Below are 15,289 nucleotides of genomic sequence, written 5' to 3'. Positions count from 1 at the left end.
TTTTTGCCTTTTACAAAAATGGCGAGCATTCAAAATGGCGGCTGTAGATATGTGACTATTAGCACGATAACTTTTGAACGAAAAGTCCGATTTCAGCCAAATTTGGCACCAAGGTGCTTTTTTTAATGAGTAAGATCTAGGTTTTGAACCGGAAGAATCGTTTTACCAGAAGTTGTGTTTTTACTATTTTTTATGTAAAAATATGTTGTTTTTTTTTCAATTCTTCCACCCTGTATATATTAATTATTCAAACAGGTAATACCGCCATTGAAAAGAGTGTAAAATATTTTTTAAGAAAGATTTTGAACTTTTGAGTTATATTAATTACCTTTTAATAAATACATAACGTATCTTCACATGTAGCTATGTGTGGCAGATTCATTTTGAATGCCTGCCATTTTTATAAGACAAAATCTGAGATAGCCTCATATCTAAATTTAAATATTTGTATGTGTAATGTATGTGGTCCAAATTATATGCTTTTAGCGATTCCACAATAATTCCACAATAATTCTTATATTATTTGCACGAATCTGCCGCACATAGGTGCATAGGTACATGTGAAGATACGTTATGCATTTCTTAATTGGTAATTAAAATAACTAAAGAGTTCAAAATATTTTCTAAAAAATATTTTTACACTCTTTTCAACGCCGGTATTACCTTTTTGAAAAATTAATATATACAGGGTGAAATAATTGGTAAAAGAACAACATGTTTTACGTAAAATTTAGGAAAAGCCAAACTTCTGGTAGATCAATTCTTTCGGTTCAAGACCTTAGTCTTACACATCAAAAGAAGAACCTATATACCAAATTTGGTTGAAACGAGACTTTTCGTTCAAAAGTTATCGTGCTATTAGTCACATATGTATAGTCGCCAATTTGAATGACCGCCATTTTTGTAAAAGGTAAAATCTGAGATGGCCTTATATCTAAATTTGAACCTTGATGTGTGTAGTATATGTGGTCCAAATTATATGATTCTACCATTAAATTCACAATAATTCTTATAATATTTGCACGAATCTGCCACACATAGGTACATGTGAAGATACGTTATGCATTTATTAAATGGTAATTAACATAACTAAAAAGTTTAAAATATTTTCTACAAAATATTTTTACGCTCTTTTCAATTGCGGTATTACCTATTTGAAAAATTAATATATACAGCGGGAAAAAATTGAAAAAAAAACATATTTTTACATAAACAACCAGTAAAAACACAACTTTTGGTAAACCGATTCTTCTGGTTTACCACATCCATCTTGTAAATCAAAAAAAGAACCTATATACCAAATTTGGTTGAAATCGGACTTTTCGTTCAAGAGTTATGGTACTATTAAACACATATGTATAGTCGCCATTTTGAATGCCCGCCATTTGTGTAAAAGGCAAAATCTGAGATGGCCTCATATCTAAAGGGCCTAGCCGGGTAAGATGGTGAAAAGTGCCCCCAGCTCGATTTAAATTCCATATAGGCCAATTTTTAGCACATATAGAGGAACTCACTTTCTGAAATTTTTAGCCCCCTAGGTGGTCACGTGACCCCCCTAGAGCCTAATTAGGCTTTTTATGTTTTTATTTTTTATCTCAGACGCATCAAGAGCTAGCGAAAAACTTTATTAAAAAAAGTTGTAAGTTCCAAAAAGATCTATAAGAAAAAATTTTTTTAAATTTTTTGGCGGGAAATTAGAATTTTTAGAACAATTTTAAACTTTTAAATGACTCTGAAAAAAAAACTAAGACACTCGTTTTTACGAAAATTAATTATAATGTGTATTTTTGCACAATCTTTCACCCTGAATTTTTTCAGACTTTTAAAATTGGTGAAACGTACCTTTAAAAATAAAAAACCGCATTTTTTCAGTTTTTTTTTTCGTATTTTGAAACAATTTTATACATATTTTTCAAAAAAGGTAACACTGTCACTAGAATAGGTAAAAAACTGAAAAATAATTGGGGTTTGCTTAATAAAAATTTTTTGTAAAGCCATCCATTTTCAAAATACAGGGCGTTGAAGAAAACAAAATTTTACACATTTTTTACGATTTTGCTGAAACTACTGGCAACATTGTAATAAAACTTGGCGGGATTTAAGAGCTGGTTATTGTGCATATTTTGACATACAATTAATGATTTGATATTCATCATTGGCTCGCATAGGGGTAATGGTCTGAACTTTTTAAAGAATAAAGATAGTACGCCACTGACATATTTCAAATTAACAATCGTTTTTTAATTTATCGTTCAATTTGTGACAAAAAATGTATCTTCTTATTTTTTCATACGACGCGCCATTTTTATTCAAAAAATAAAAGATCTTAACCCTTACAAAGTATTCGAACTTCTAGTAGTTTCTACATCTACATACATAATAAATTCATACATCCATTATCAAAATTAATTTGAATACTTTGGAAGCGTTAGGATATTTTATTTTTTGCAGCAAAACAGCGCATCTTATGAAAAAATGAGAAGATAGATTTTTTATTGCAAATTGAACGAGGAATTCAAAAATGATTGTTAATTTGAAATATGTCAGTGGCGTACTATCTTTTTTTCTTTGAAAAGTTCAGACCATTACCCCTATGCGCGCCAATGATGAATATTAAATCCTTAGTTGTATGTCAAAACATGCACAATAACTACCTCTTAAAACCCGCCAAGTTTTATTACAATGTTGCCAGTAGTTTCGGAAAAATCGTAAAAAATATGTAAAATTTTGTTTTCTTCAACGCCCTGTATCTTGAAAATGGATGGCGTTACAAAAAATTTTTATGAAACAAATCCCAATTATTTTTCAGTTTTTTACCTATTCTAGTGACGGTGTTAAATTTTTTGAAAAATATGTATAAAATTGTATCAAAAAAAAAAAAAAAAAAACGAAAAAATGCGGTTTTTTTATTTTTAAAGGTACGTTTCACCAATTTTAAAAATCTGAAAAAATTCAGGGTGAAAGATTGTGCAAAAATACACATTATAATTAATTTTCGTAAAAACGAGTGTCTTAGTTTTTTTTTCAGATTTATTTAAAAGTTTAAAATTGTTCTAAAAATTCGAATTTCTCGCCAAAAAAATTAAAAAAAAAATTTTCATATAGATCTTTTTGAAACTTACAACTTTTTTAAATAAAGTTTTTGGCTAACTCTTAATGCGGCTGAGATAAAAAATAAAAACATAAAAAGCCTAATTAGGCTCTAGGGGGGTCACGTGACCACCTAGGGGGCTAAAAATTTCAGAAAGTGAGTTCCTCTATATGTGCTAAAAAGTGGCCTATATGGAATTTAGATTGGGTTGGGGGCACTTTTCACCATCTTACCCGGCTAGGCCCTTTGAACCTTTATATGTGTAGTATATGTGGTCCAAAATATATACTTGTATCATTAAATGTGCAATTGTGTCACATATCGGCCGCACTGAATATTTTTTTTCATATTGTTTATTTGAACTGATATGTAACTTAAAAAATTTAGCAATAACTTCAGACTGTTATTTTTATAAATGTATAAACATTTTCAATTTCGTTGCAACCCGAAAATGGAGCATCACTATATTCTAGTTCAATCGGAGAGTACAGGACGAGTCTATACTGGTTTCGGAGCTTTTTTGCCCCATCATCAGTAGTCCCATATCCTCTTCTCTCCGATCCAACCAGATACCTCGACGCGTGTCGTCCCAGATTGCAACGAACGAAATGTCACGAATATTGTAGCGACATCTGCTTAGAAACAAACTAAGTTCTCAATCTAGTAGTACAAAAACCGACAAAAAATATCGTTCTCCATACCACCAAACGGACAACAGATGGAAATCTCTCTGGTTACTACCTCCGAGGCTTTCAAAAATTATAAGCCATACGGGTGCTGAGACGAACATTAAGATAAAGGAATTTTAAATAATTCACGTCCCATCTGATCAGAGTCGTAAAGTTCCAACGAAAAGGTTTCATATGTACCCCGCAAAAGAGTAAATAAATTAAAAATGTATAAACATTTTCAATTTCGTTGCATCACGAACTAATACTAGATTGAGAACTTAGTTTGTTTCTTAGCAGATGTCGCTACGATATCCGTGACATTTCGTTCGTTGCAATCTGGGACGGCACGCGTCGAGGTATCTGGTTGGATTGGAGAGAAGAGGATATGGGACTATTGATGATGGGGCAAAAAAGACCCTAAAGCGGTACAGACTTTTATGCACTCTCCGATTGAACTAGAATATAGTGCTCTTGCATTTTCGGGTTGCAAAGAAATTGAAAATGTTTATACATTTTTAATTTATTTACTCTTTTGTGGAGTACTTAGGAAACCTTCTCGTTGTAACTTTACCACGCTGAGCAGATGGGATGTGAATTATTTAAAATTCCCTCATCTTAGTGTTCGTCTCGGCACCCGTATGGCTTATAATTTTTGAAAGCCTCGGAGGTAGTAACCAGAGAGATTTCCATCTGTTGTCAGTCTGGTGGTAACGAGAACGATCTTTATTGTCAGTTTCTGTACTGCCAGATTGAGAACTTAGTTTGTTATTTTTATCTTGTCGGTGTGCACGAATTTCAGACTGTCGCGTCGTTTTTATAAAAATTCACTCTTAATGCATTTTTCCCAATCGAGCCTAAAGAAGTATAACTTCAAAAATTCATGCTGGAGCGTAATGTGTTAATAATAACTAGATTTACTTTCAAATTTAAATTACCTATGGTGGATATTCCAGCTCTGAACCTTGCTTGTTCTTCAGGTTGTTTATCTTTAGTGTTTACGTCTACTGGGTTTCGTAATATACAGGGTGAGTCACCATTAACGGGACGGAAGATTACAGCGAAATGGTAAAAGATTTCAAAAAAATTTAAATTGAATAGTTTGTAACTTGATAAAAGCTACATTTTAAAATTATTTTGAAATATACAGGGTATCCCAATAAATAGCGGCGTATCAAAGTTATATTTTTTCTTATGGAACACCCTGTATTTTATTGCATTTTTTAATTGTCCGAAAAAAATAAGGTATAGTTTCATAAGGCTTCCCTTTACCTATGTACAGAGTGTTCTGAACCCATATTAAGCTGCACCCCCCACCATAGCGAATAAAGTTCGGACTAGGCAAAAAATTTAGTGCTATTTATGTGCTAATTAGTTGCTCTAATCCGAATTTTGTTGCTCAAACCGTTGACCAAGGAATCGCGTTGAAAGTGGGGGGGTGCAGGTTAATGGCAAGCTGCACCCACCCACACCGAAAAAAGCTCAAACTTCTTGATTTTTTTGGTGAATAATTTAGTGCCATTTATGTGCTAATTAGTTGCTCTATTCCGAATTTTGTTGCTCAAACCGTTGACCAAGAAATCGCGTTGAAAGTGGGGGGGTGCAGGTTAATGGCAAGCTGCACCCACCCACACCAAAAAAAGCTTAAACTTCTTGATTTTTTGGTGATAAATTTAGTGCTATTTATGTGCTAGTTATTTGCTCTATTCCGAATTTTGTTGCTCAAACCGTTGACCAGGAAATCTCGTTCAAAGTGGGGGGTCCAGCTTAATGGCAAGCTGCACCCACCCACACCGAAAAAGCTCAAACTTCTTGATTTTTTTGGTGAATAATTTAGTGCTATTTATGTGCTAATTAGTTGCTCTATTCCGAATTTTGTAGCTCAAACCGTTGACCAAGAAATCGCGTTGAAAGTGGGGGGGTGCAGGTTAATGGCAAGCTGCACCCACCCACACCGAAAAAAGCTCAAACTTCTTGATTTTTTTTGGTGATAAATTTAGTGCTATTTATGTGCTAATTAGTTGCTCTAATCCGGATTTTGTTGCTCAAACCGTTGACCAGGAAATCGCGTTGAAAGTGGGGCGGGGCCAGCTTCTCATTAGACGCACAACCAAACACTTGTATGTTCACTAAAACAATGAGCAATAAAATCAGTTAGCGGTATAATTCGATGGTACGTGTTCCCTAAATTATTTTAGTACAAAATAATATGTACGAGTAACTTATTTATTTAACATACAACAGAGACACATATAGCGCGGAGTAAGGTCGGGTGGGATAAACTAATGCATTTGCAAGTTCTACGGTTAGCAACAAAATCGGATACCGATATATTTCGATAGTACGTATCATCATCATCATCATCCAGTACTTTTCGTTCACTGTGTAACAACTCGCTGATGATTTTCTGTTGGAGTGAATGAAAAGGGAGTGGTAAACTCCAACAGAAGTAGTAAAAAGAAGAAGATCTACTTAATGTAGCCAAAGGACAAAAATGTGTGGCTTCTCCGTTGAAGAAGCTGGAGTAACTAAAATACAACTTTGTAGTAGTATTTGTATGGAAGGATGCCAAGACAAAGAATATCGAATTGATACAGGACTAGAGATGAGAAATCATTAATAGATAGATATAACTTGAATGGCTAGCTAAATATGTATGAGAAGGGCCACTTGACACTCAAGGAAGGATTCGGCCAATTTGCACGGCTATTTTTGGCCAGACAATAGATTAAAGGAAGTGACAATGATGGCTCGAAAAGAAGATATGAAGATAATGTTCAGAAAATAGATAGAGTAAATATAATAATATACTGAAAATAGAATGAATTTTTGGGCGCCAGAAGAAGGATAACTAGGTTAACGCTCTTCCAGGTATTCTACGCTGCTATAGAGTATGTTAAATTTGTAGTACAAGTATGTGAAAAGTTATTAAAGATTATTAAATTATAAAATATACTACTAAAAATAAAGGAGTAATAAGAAAAAAAAATCACAATAAATGTATATTTATTGAATGTAACTACTAGATCTTTTTAACAATCTCTGAGTTAGGACAAGTAACTAGTGTGTAACTCTAACATGACAGGAAAAAGTGATACTAGTGAAAGTCAATTACAAAATCATCATACAACTATGATCTAAGAATACTCTTTATAAGGTTAGAAAAACTGACTACGGGTACCTCTAATACAGGAAGTACAACTTACAACTAGGTTAGTAGAACCCTCACCAAATAATAATTGTACGTTTATAATACGTACACCTTAATTAAATACTACCTGATACTATATATAACATATAAATACCTCACTGTGAGTGGGACAGGCACAAGCCTTATTGAATAAATAAACCTACGAGTGGATACACAGATCCTTTTCCTAACTCGTGGTTTATAATAGTAATAATAACAAGTGAAACCAAAAACTAATCTGAGGGATTAGAATCCAGAAGTTCATATGAATTTAATAAATTAAAGTTAAAGTTAAATAAAGTTAATAAGTTAAAGTTAAGTAAAGTTAATAAGTTCAAGTTAAATAAAGTTAATAATTACAATTTTGACTAATATGTGAAGTTAATTTTTAAAAATTTAATTAAACATATACTAAAATAATGGAATGAGTTTAAATAATTATACAAAAGTGGAACACAGCCTAAAAATAATCAAGATAAGAGTACCGACTACTATTATCAGGGAAAATATCTGAGCTCAGAAATTTATACCTTTATAGATTGCAGAGTGTTGGGGAACGCTATCAATTAAATATTATGTTGTAAAGAAAAAAAAACCTATAAAAAATATAAAGCAGGAAAAATGTGTGTGCAATTGAACTATAAAAAAAATGTACTAAATATCACAAAACCAGTCTGTCTTTAATAAGAGCACAGTAAATGTTCCCAAACAAACCACTCTTTCCTAATCTTGAAGTTGATGTAATGAGCACCCAAGGGTGCTAACTCTCGCTAGCAGCTGTCCTGCTGGAGGTACAGGAGAGGAAGACTGGTAGAAAGCAGCTGAAGGTACTCAAAACTGTTGGAAAGCAGCTGGAGGTACTCAAAAAAAAGAAAATGTGGAAATAATCCAGGCTGGTCGCCTATTGATTGTTTCTCTCTGTGTGGTCTGGCCTTGGTGTTGTTGTAGGGTGGCTTTAAGATTTCATGGTAGGTGCTAAAAAAAACACAGTGTGGTGTTACTACCAATCTACCAATGTCAAAAAAAAGAAGCAAGAGATACGAGGAGGTGTTTTTATTCCTATGGGAATAAGAAGAAATAGGTCATTAAGTCCAAAAACTTGAATGACTAGACAGCTTGACCTTTTATCAGGTTGCTATCAGATGACCTTGGTCAAATAACACAAGTAATTTCCAATTGAAATACAAAATATAATTACTGTGAAAGAATATTTTATTATAATATATACACCGGTATATAGATATATTATACAAGGATGAAATATAGTAAGACTAAGCGATGGATACTTATTTGTTCATCGTTCAAAAGATAGGAGTTCTGTAGACTTGAAAGGAATATAAAAAATGGAGTTTAAATTAGCTCTATTTTCCAACTGGAAGCACAAATTAACAACGAATATTGAATTATCTCTAGATGAGTTTGATCCATGAAAATAAACCATAAAAACCATGAAAATAGACTATGTGAAACTTAGTTAGCAAATGTCAAGGACTTCCAAAATGGCTGAATAAAATACTTAATAAAATGTGTATTTACCGGGGTAGAACTCATTGGATATAGTATGCTCTAAAATTCTTCAAATCCACTGCTGCTGGATAACTTCACTATACTTTTATTGTAATATTTAATCAATTTGGAACTGAGAATTAGAGGTGAATAATTGAGTCTAATGACCCCGCACACTACGATTCAGACCGAACACTCGAGAAACAATCGCAATCCAAGGCTCACGTTCACAGCTGAATCCTTCGTACCCCTCTACTAAGCATTGGCTGTCAAAGTGGGGAAACCAATGTTGCCACGTTTTAAATGTGACGTCATCAAGCATTTAAAAATTCTGAGATGGGTTTAAGTTCTATTTGAATAAACATTGAAAGAAAATAATTCTGAAAATAATTAAATAATATTTTGGATAGTTAAATAATATCTTCCCATCAATAATCGATTCTATAAGGGGCGGAACGTCACATTCCCTTTCAACCACCAGAAAAAAAATTTTATTTAAAAATTTTTTTTTTTTTTTTTTTTTTCAAAATATTAAACTAGAGTAGTAGTGCTTAGTGTATCATTCCCCGTTGATTCGCAAGATTACAAATAATCACCACTAATAATCAAGGGAAAGTAGGATGGTCACTGCAGCAAATACCGGAAATTGCAAAATATGACCCGAAGTCCTAGTAAAAGTGCTAAAGATGAGACATAATTTATAATGACAAATAAGTGTCGAATTGGCAGTAAATCCAAAGTTGAACTATCCATGGACATCAGATTTATAAGGAGTATATCCAAGGACGAACAACCAGGCAAAGGTGAGAGCCAATTCATACCATAACGCAAGTACATATACTAAAGTCACCAATGAAATCAATAACTATAATAAGTGAAGAATCAAACACTCAATCCTAAATTGAACTAGCAATGGACACCAGATTCGTAATAGTATATCCAGAGAAGAACAACTAGGAATATTTATAGAATAATTTTCACCAATACCAACTAATATAAATAGTGAACATACCAAAGGAATGCAAACACATTAACCAAAATAAATGTGGAATCAGACACTCAATCCAAAGTCAGACTATCAATGGACAACAGATTCACAAAAGCATATCCAATGAAGAACGACCAGGAAGATTTATGGACCAATTCACATCCATACTAAATCATATAAATAAATTAGGTCTACGTACACCCACATCCGGTAATACGAACCTATACAACCAAATAAACAAAATAAGTGAAGAATCGGACACTTAATCCAAAATCGGACTAGCAATGGACACCAGATTTATAGGAGCATATCCAAAGAAGAACGATCAGGAAGATTTATGGACCAATTCTCACTAATACTAAATAACTAACTAAATTAGCTCTAGATCTACCCTCATCCGGTAATATGAGCCTATCGAAACTAAATAGTAAAAATAAAGGATGAACTTATAAGTTCTATGACTCCATGGTAAATACAAAATATGACGGGAACGAGCTCCCAATCTTTCATAAGACTGTATATTCATGTGAACATACATAGGATTATCCAGGAGATATTCCTGAATCTAAGCAACAATTAATGCCTAAGGAAAGAAGAGGGAATCTACTAAAAAGAAAATCAATAATTTGTCCCAGTGGGTTAATCACTAACATTACGACTCTACGTCTATGGAAAGTCAAGCATCAATATACTATGAACTAAGAGACATAAAATAAGCAAACTAGACTTCCCTATTATCGTGTGAAAATGTGCCTGGAATATTTGGAACAATTGCACAAGAATGGTTAGGAAGTGTTGTACACCATTTCCCAACCAGAAATATTATCATGGATAAACATCTGCCTACTCTGACAAGAAAGACATGGATTACGAAATCGGATAGCAGTGATCAGTTGCTGAACTTCGAACCCACGTATTCACCAACTTTGAGCATTAACAGACTAGTTCATAAGAAGAAATATGAAGGACTCAAGAATTCATTTATAAATCAAAATTCCAAATTCATTCCAGAATCATCCTGTGGAGGAAGTAAGAATCCGAATTAATATAAAGTATTTAAGGTACCTGTGACAAATATCAATAAAGTAACCCAATAACAAATTAACAACCACAACTTCTTTCCAATATGGCAAATCCAATGACATGATATAAAAACAATAAAAAAAAATAATAGGTATGTAATCAAATATCCAAGATATAACACATAATCTAAGATATGGTAGTGTAACATAGTTCCATCTATATTAAGCAAGAATACTTGTATGAGCCCACACATCCAAATATCTTAATATATAATAATCAACAGCCCTTTTATTCTGAGAGGTTGAGTACAAAACTAAGAGTACAAGTGGAGGTTATTAACTTGGTAATACTACTGGCTGGATTAGTATTTGAGAATATTTGTCGATAATGACTCAAATGCAATCTATAATACAAAAAAAAATAATAATAAACTCATACAAGCGGTATTACACAAGAATTCGGTACCTAATAACTAATACGTGAGAAATCATCAAGCCATGCCGAAGGATAAAAATTGCTATGGTCAGGCATTATCTGGTGATTAACAATTTAAACTAAAATACTATACCATAATAAAACTAATTAAAGGCAAACACAGGAAGATATTAGCTTAAACAACCCTGTTAAGCTAATCTTCTTCCGATGAAGTTGAAGAATCCACTTCGTCCATGGTGTTGTCAGGCAGTAAATCCTTTACATGAAATTGACCAATTCGCTTATTAGTCGAATTGTCCTTTAATTCATAAATCAAAGGAGATATTACCCTTGAGACAGTACATGGGACATATTTCTGGCAAAACTTTGCAGAAATGGCATCACCCTTATTGGATTTGACAAAATTGCGCTTTAAGACTCGATCACCAACAAAGAATCGCAGATCTCGTTTCCTCAAATTATAGTGCTGCTGGTTCCTTAGGTAAGAAGTTTTTAACTTCTTCCTAATGTCTGCGAAAATATGAGGTAACGTCTGGAGATCATCTAAGCGATGAAGTTTCTCAGATATTTGAGGAAGATTTTCGGAATTGTCTGAAATTACACCAAAATAATCACCTGATAAAGCCACATTCCTACCAAAATTCAAATATGCTGGAGAGCACTGGGTAACTTCATGGACAGAAGTCCTTATGGCTTGAGCTATGGAATGAATATATTGATCCCAAGCTCTGTGATCAGGGTAAGTATAGGACCTTAGAGCTGTGACAATACTGCGATTTACTCTCTCAGTATGATTTGCTTGTGGATGGTAGGCAGCATTATAAAAGGTCTTTTGAACCTTATATTTAGCTAGAAGATCTTTAAAGGCCTTCGATACAAACTGAGGACCGTTGTCACATGACACAATTTGAGGAACACCATACACCAAAAAGACTTGTTCCTCCAAATATTTTAAAATTGCTGGAGTTGTGGCCTGGCGAAGGGGACAAACTAAAGGAAATTTAGTGAAATAATCCACAACTACCAGGCAATAGGTATTACCCTTGTAACTCCGAGGATAAGGTCCAATGAGATCCATTGAGATCATCTGCCAAGGAAAATTTATGTTCCTGAAGGAACCCATAAGTCCAGCCTGTGGTAGGTTACTTGGTTTACAAGTAGCACAAACCATGCATTTAGAAATGTACCTTTTTATAGACTTCCGCATACCAGGCCAATAATATAATTCGGCAATACGGTGATAAGTCTTATAAAAACCAAAATGACCCGCCGTAACTTCATCATGAAACATATGCAGAATATTTTCCCTATTTGGCGTAGGTACAACTATTTTCCACTCCGACATATTGGATAAGGACTCTATCGGACTTAAGATGTGTTTGTACAGAATATTATTCTCTACCTTAAAATCAGGATATTTTTGTGGGTCTTGAGTGACCCTATCAATCATATTCTGATACCACATATCAGGACTTAAAGAGGACAGATCTAGGACATTAATATCATGGACACGTGAAAGAGCATCTGCGACCACTACCCCGTTTGCCTTTCTATGGACAATCTTATATGAATAGGCAGCCAGTTTGCATATCCATCGAGAAAGCCTCTGTGAAGGGTTTTTCATACTATGAAGCCATACTAAGGAACTATGATCAGTAATTATAGTGAAATTACGACCTTCCAGATAATAACGAAAAGCTTCTAACCCATGGATGATAGCTAAGAGTTCTTTCTCCGTAGTTGAATAGTTTTTCTGGGCCTTGTTCAACTTCTTACTAGTGTACGCTATGGGGTGTTCGGAGCCATCTTTCAACTGAAATAATACGCCTCCAGAAGCTGTATTAGAGCAATCTGTCATTAGATAAAAATGCTCATCAAAATTAGGTGACATCATAACCGGAGCGCTCGTTAAAGCATCTTTAACGCGCCTAAAAGCTTCGTCAGCCTCAGGAGTCCAAGTAATGGTCTGTCCCTTTTTCCTGTTCTTCAAAAGATCAGTAAGAGGTGACAACAAAGTGGAGTAGGACGGTACAAATCGCCGATAATAGCCACACATTCCCAATATCCTACGGACTTGGGTGGTGGTCTTTGGTATAGGAAAATTTTTGATAGCAACTATTTTCTCAGGATCAGTCCTCAGCCCCTGGTTATCCACAACATAACCCAAGAACTTAAGACTAGGGCGACAAAACTGACATTTATCCAGATTGACCGTTAGATTAGCTTCCTTAAGACGTAAAAATAACTTATCTAAAATTTCCATATGAAGGGAAAAATCAGGAGTGACAACCAAAATATCGTCTAAATAATAGAAAACATAGGGCTCTAACGGTGGACCAATGACTAAATCCATCAGACGACACATTGTCTGAGGAGCAGAAACAAGACCGAAAGGCATGGTGACAAACTGGAATAATCCTTTACCACTGACAGCAAAAGCAGTATACTTCTTGCTCTCTTCACTCAGTGGGATCTGTAGGAAGGCCTTAGACAAATCAATAGAAGAGATGTATTTGGCATTCTGAAGTTTGCTCAAAATCACATCTATTCTGGGGATAGGATAAGCATCCCTGTTAGTTGTGATACTGTTTAGTTTTCGACCGTCAAAGCAGATCCTGAAGGATCCATCCTTCTTCTTCGTTAACCAGAGCGGAGAACAGTAGGACGATGTTGAAGGTTCTATGATATTTAAAGCAAGCATCGAATCTACTTCCTTTTCTAAGTCTGCCTGCCAGGCTTGAGGTATGGGGTACTGATATAATCTGAAAGGAGTGGGATTTCCCACTTCGATAGTGTGAGAGATTAACGACGTACGACCTAGTTTGTCTTTTGAAGAAAGAGTAGTAAATTTAGAGATCATACTCTCTAATTGCCTTTGTTCAGAGCTTGATAAACTAGCAAAATCGTGAATAGCACTAAGGGTAGATAAATTAAATTCAGATATGGAAAAAGAAAAATCAGAACAACTTAAGGTACTATTGAAAGCATTGAAAAAGTCCATACCTAAAATTATAGAATTCTGCACGGAAGGAATAACATAAAATGTAATTTCCCTACATAAATCTGCCACTGTGATTTTAATTTGGAGTTTGCCCGTAATGGACTGAACTGTACCATCTGCAGTAGATACTTGCAAAGATGAAATGGGCATAATGGGAATACAGTAGAACCCCTCTAATCCGCCCTCGGATGGTCCGACGCTCCGGGTAATCCGACCTGCCCGCATACCGCGGCAAATTCCTTCAGTGCCTGCTCGCAATTCTTTCAGTGTTATTTCGAACCTTGTGGTGTGTACATATGTTTTCAAAATGTCCGCGAAACGTAAACACATTACTCTTTCGTTAAGTGAAAAACTTGCAGTGCTTCAAAGGCTGGATAAAGGTGAATCACTACAAAAAATTGCCAAGGAACTGAACGTAGGCGTGACAACAATTAAGGATTGGAGAAAAAATCGGAAAGACATTGAATCACATACAATGACGATAGATGGAGAAAACGCTCTTAAGAATCAAAAAACATTGAAAAAGCCTAAACTTGAACTGCTTGATAGTGCTTATGGATGTGGTTCAGCCAAGAAAGAAGGAAGGGAACTCCGATATCTGGCCCAATCATAAAAGAAAAGGCAATAATTTTGCACAAAAAACTAGAAGTCGGAAGTGAGTTTAAAGCTAGTGAAGGCTGGATTGATCGCTGGAAAACCCGTCATGGTATCCGGTTTATCTCAATTTGTGGTGAAAAATTATCTGCTGATGCTGAGGCGGCTAACGAGTTTTCGGTGAAGTTTCAAGAAATCGTAAAAGAAAATGAACTGTTACCTTGCCAAGTCTATAACATAGACGAGACAGGCCTAAATTACAAAATGCTTCCCAGTAAAACCTTAAGTGCGCCAAATGAAACCGTAGCGGGAACGAAACTCTTAAAAGATAGGTTAACTGTTGCTCCTTGTAGCAATGCCGATGGTACACACAAGCTTTCCCTGTTTGTTATAGGCAAATCTAAGAAGCCCAGGGCTTTCAGAAACATCAATTTATCATCATTGCCGGTTTATTACCGCAATCAAAAATCTGCTTGGATTGACTGCAATCTTTTCAAATCGTGGTTTTTTGACGAGTTTGTGCCATGTGTTGAGAAGGATTTGAAAAAGAAAAATCTTCCCGTTCGAGCTCTACTGCTATTGGACAATGCACCATCGCATCCCTCTGAGGAGGATTTAGTAAAAGGAGATATAAAAGCTATCTTCCTCCCACCAAATGTCACATCACTTATCCAGCCAATGGACCAGGGAGTGATAGAATGTTTTAAGAGGCGTTATCGCCGAAAATACATAAGTTCTATCTTAGAAAAATCCGAAGAAGGATATGACATTTTTCAAGCCATGAAATCCTTCA

The 15,289-nt window shown here is 34.7% G+C and overlaps 1 protein-coding gene across 2 annotated transcripts in view; it reads left to right on the top strand.

The window, feature by feature from the left end:
• LOC114334084 (alpha-tocopherol transfer protein-like) overlaps positions 1–15,289 on the top strand; it is a 131,874-nt gene that overhangs the window by 75,418 nt on the left and 41,167 nt on the right. The gene's annotated exons all lie outside the window — the stretch shown is intronic.

The sequence above is a fragment of the Diabrotica virgifera genome, chromosome 3, assembly GCF_917563875.1.
Source record: "Diabrotica virgifera virgifera chromosome 3, PGI_DIABVI_V3a".
NCBI classification, from domain to species: Eukaryota; Metazoa; Arthropoda; class Insecta; order Coleoptera; family Chrysomelidae; genus Diabrotica; species Diabrotica virgifera.
This window is presented reverse-complemented; position numbering and strand designations above follow the sequence as displayed.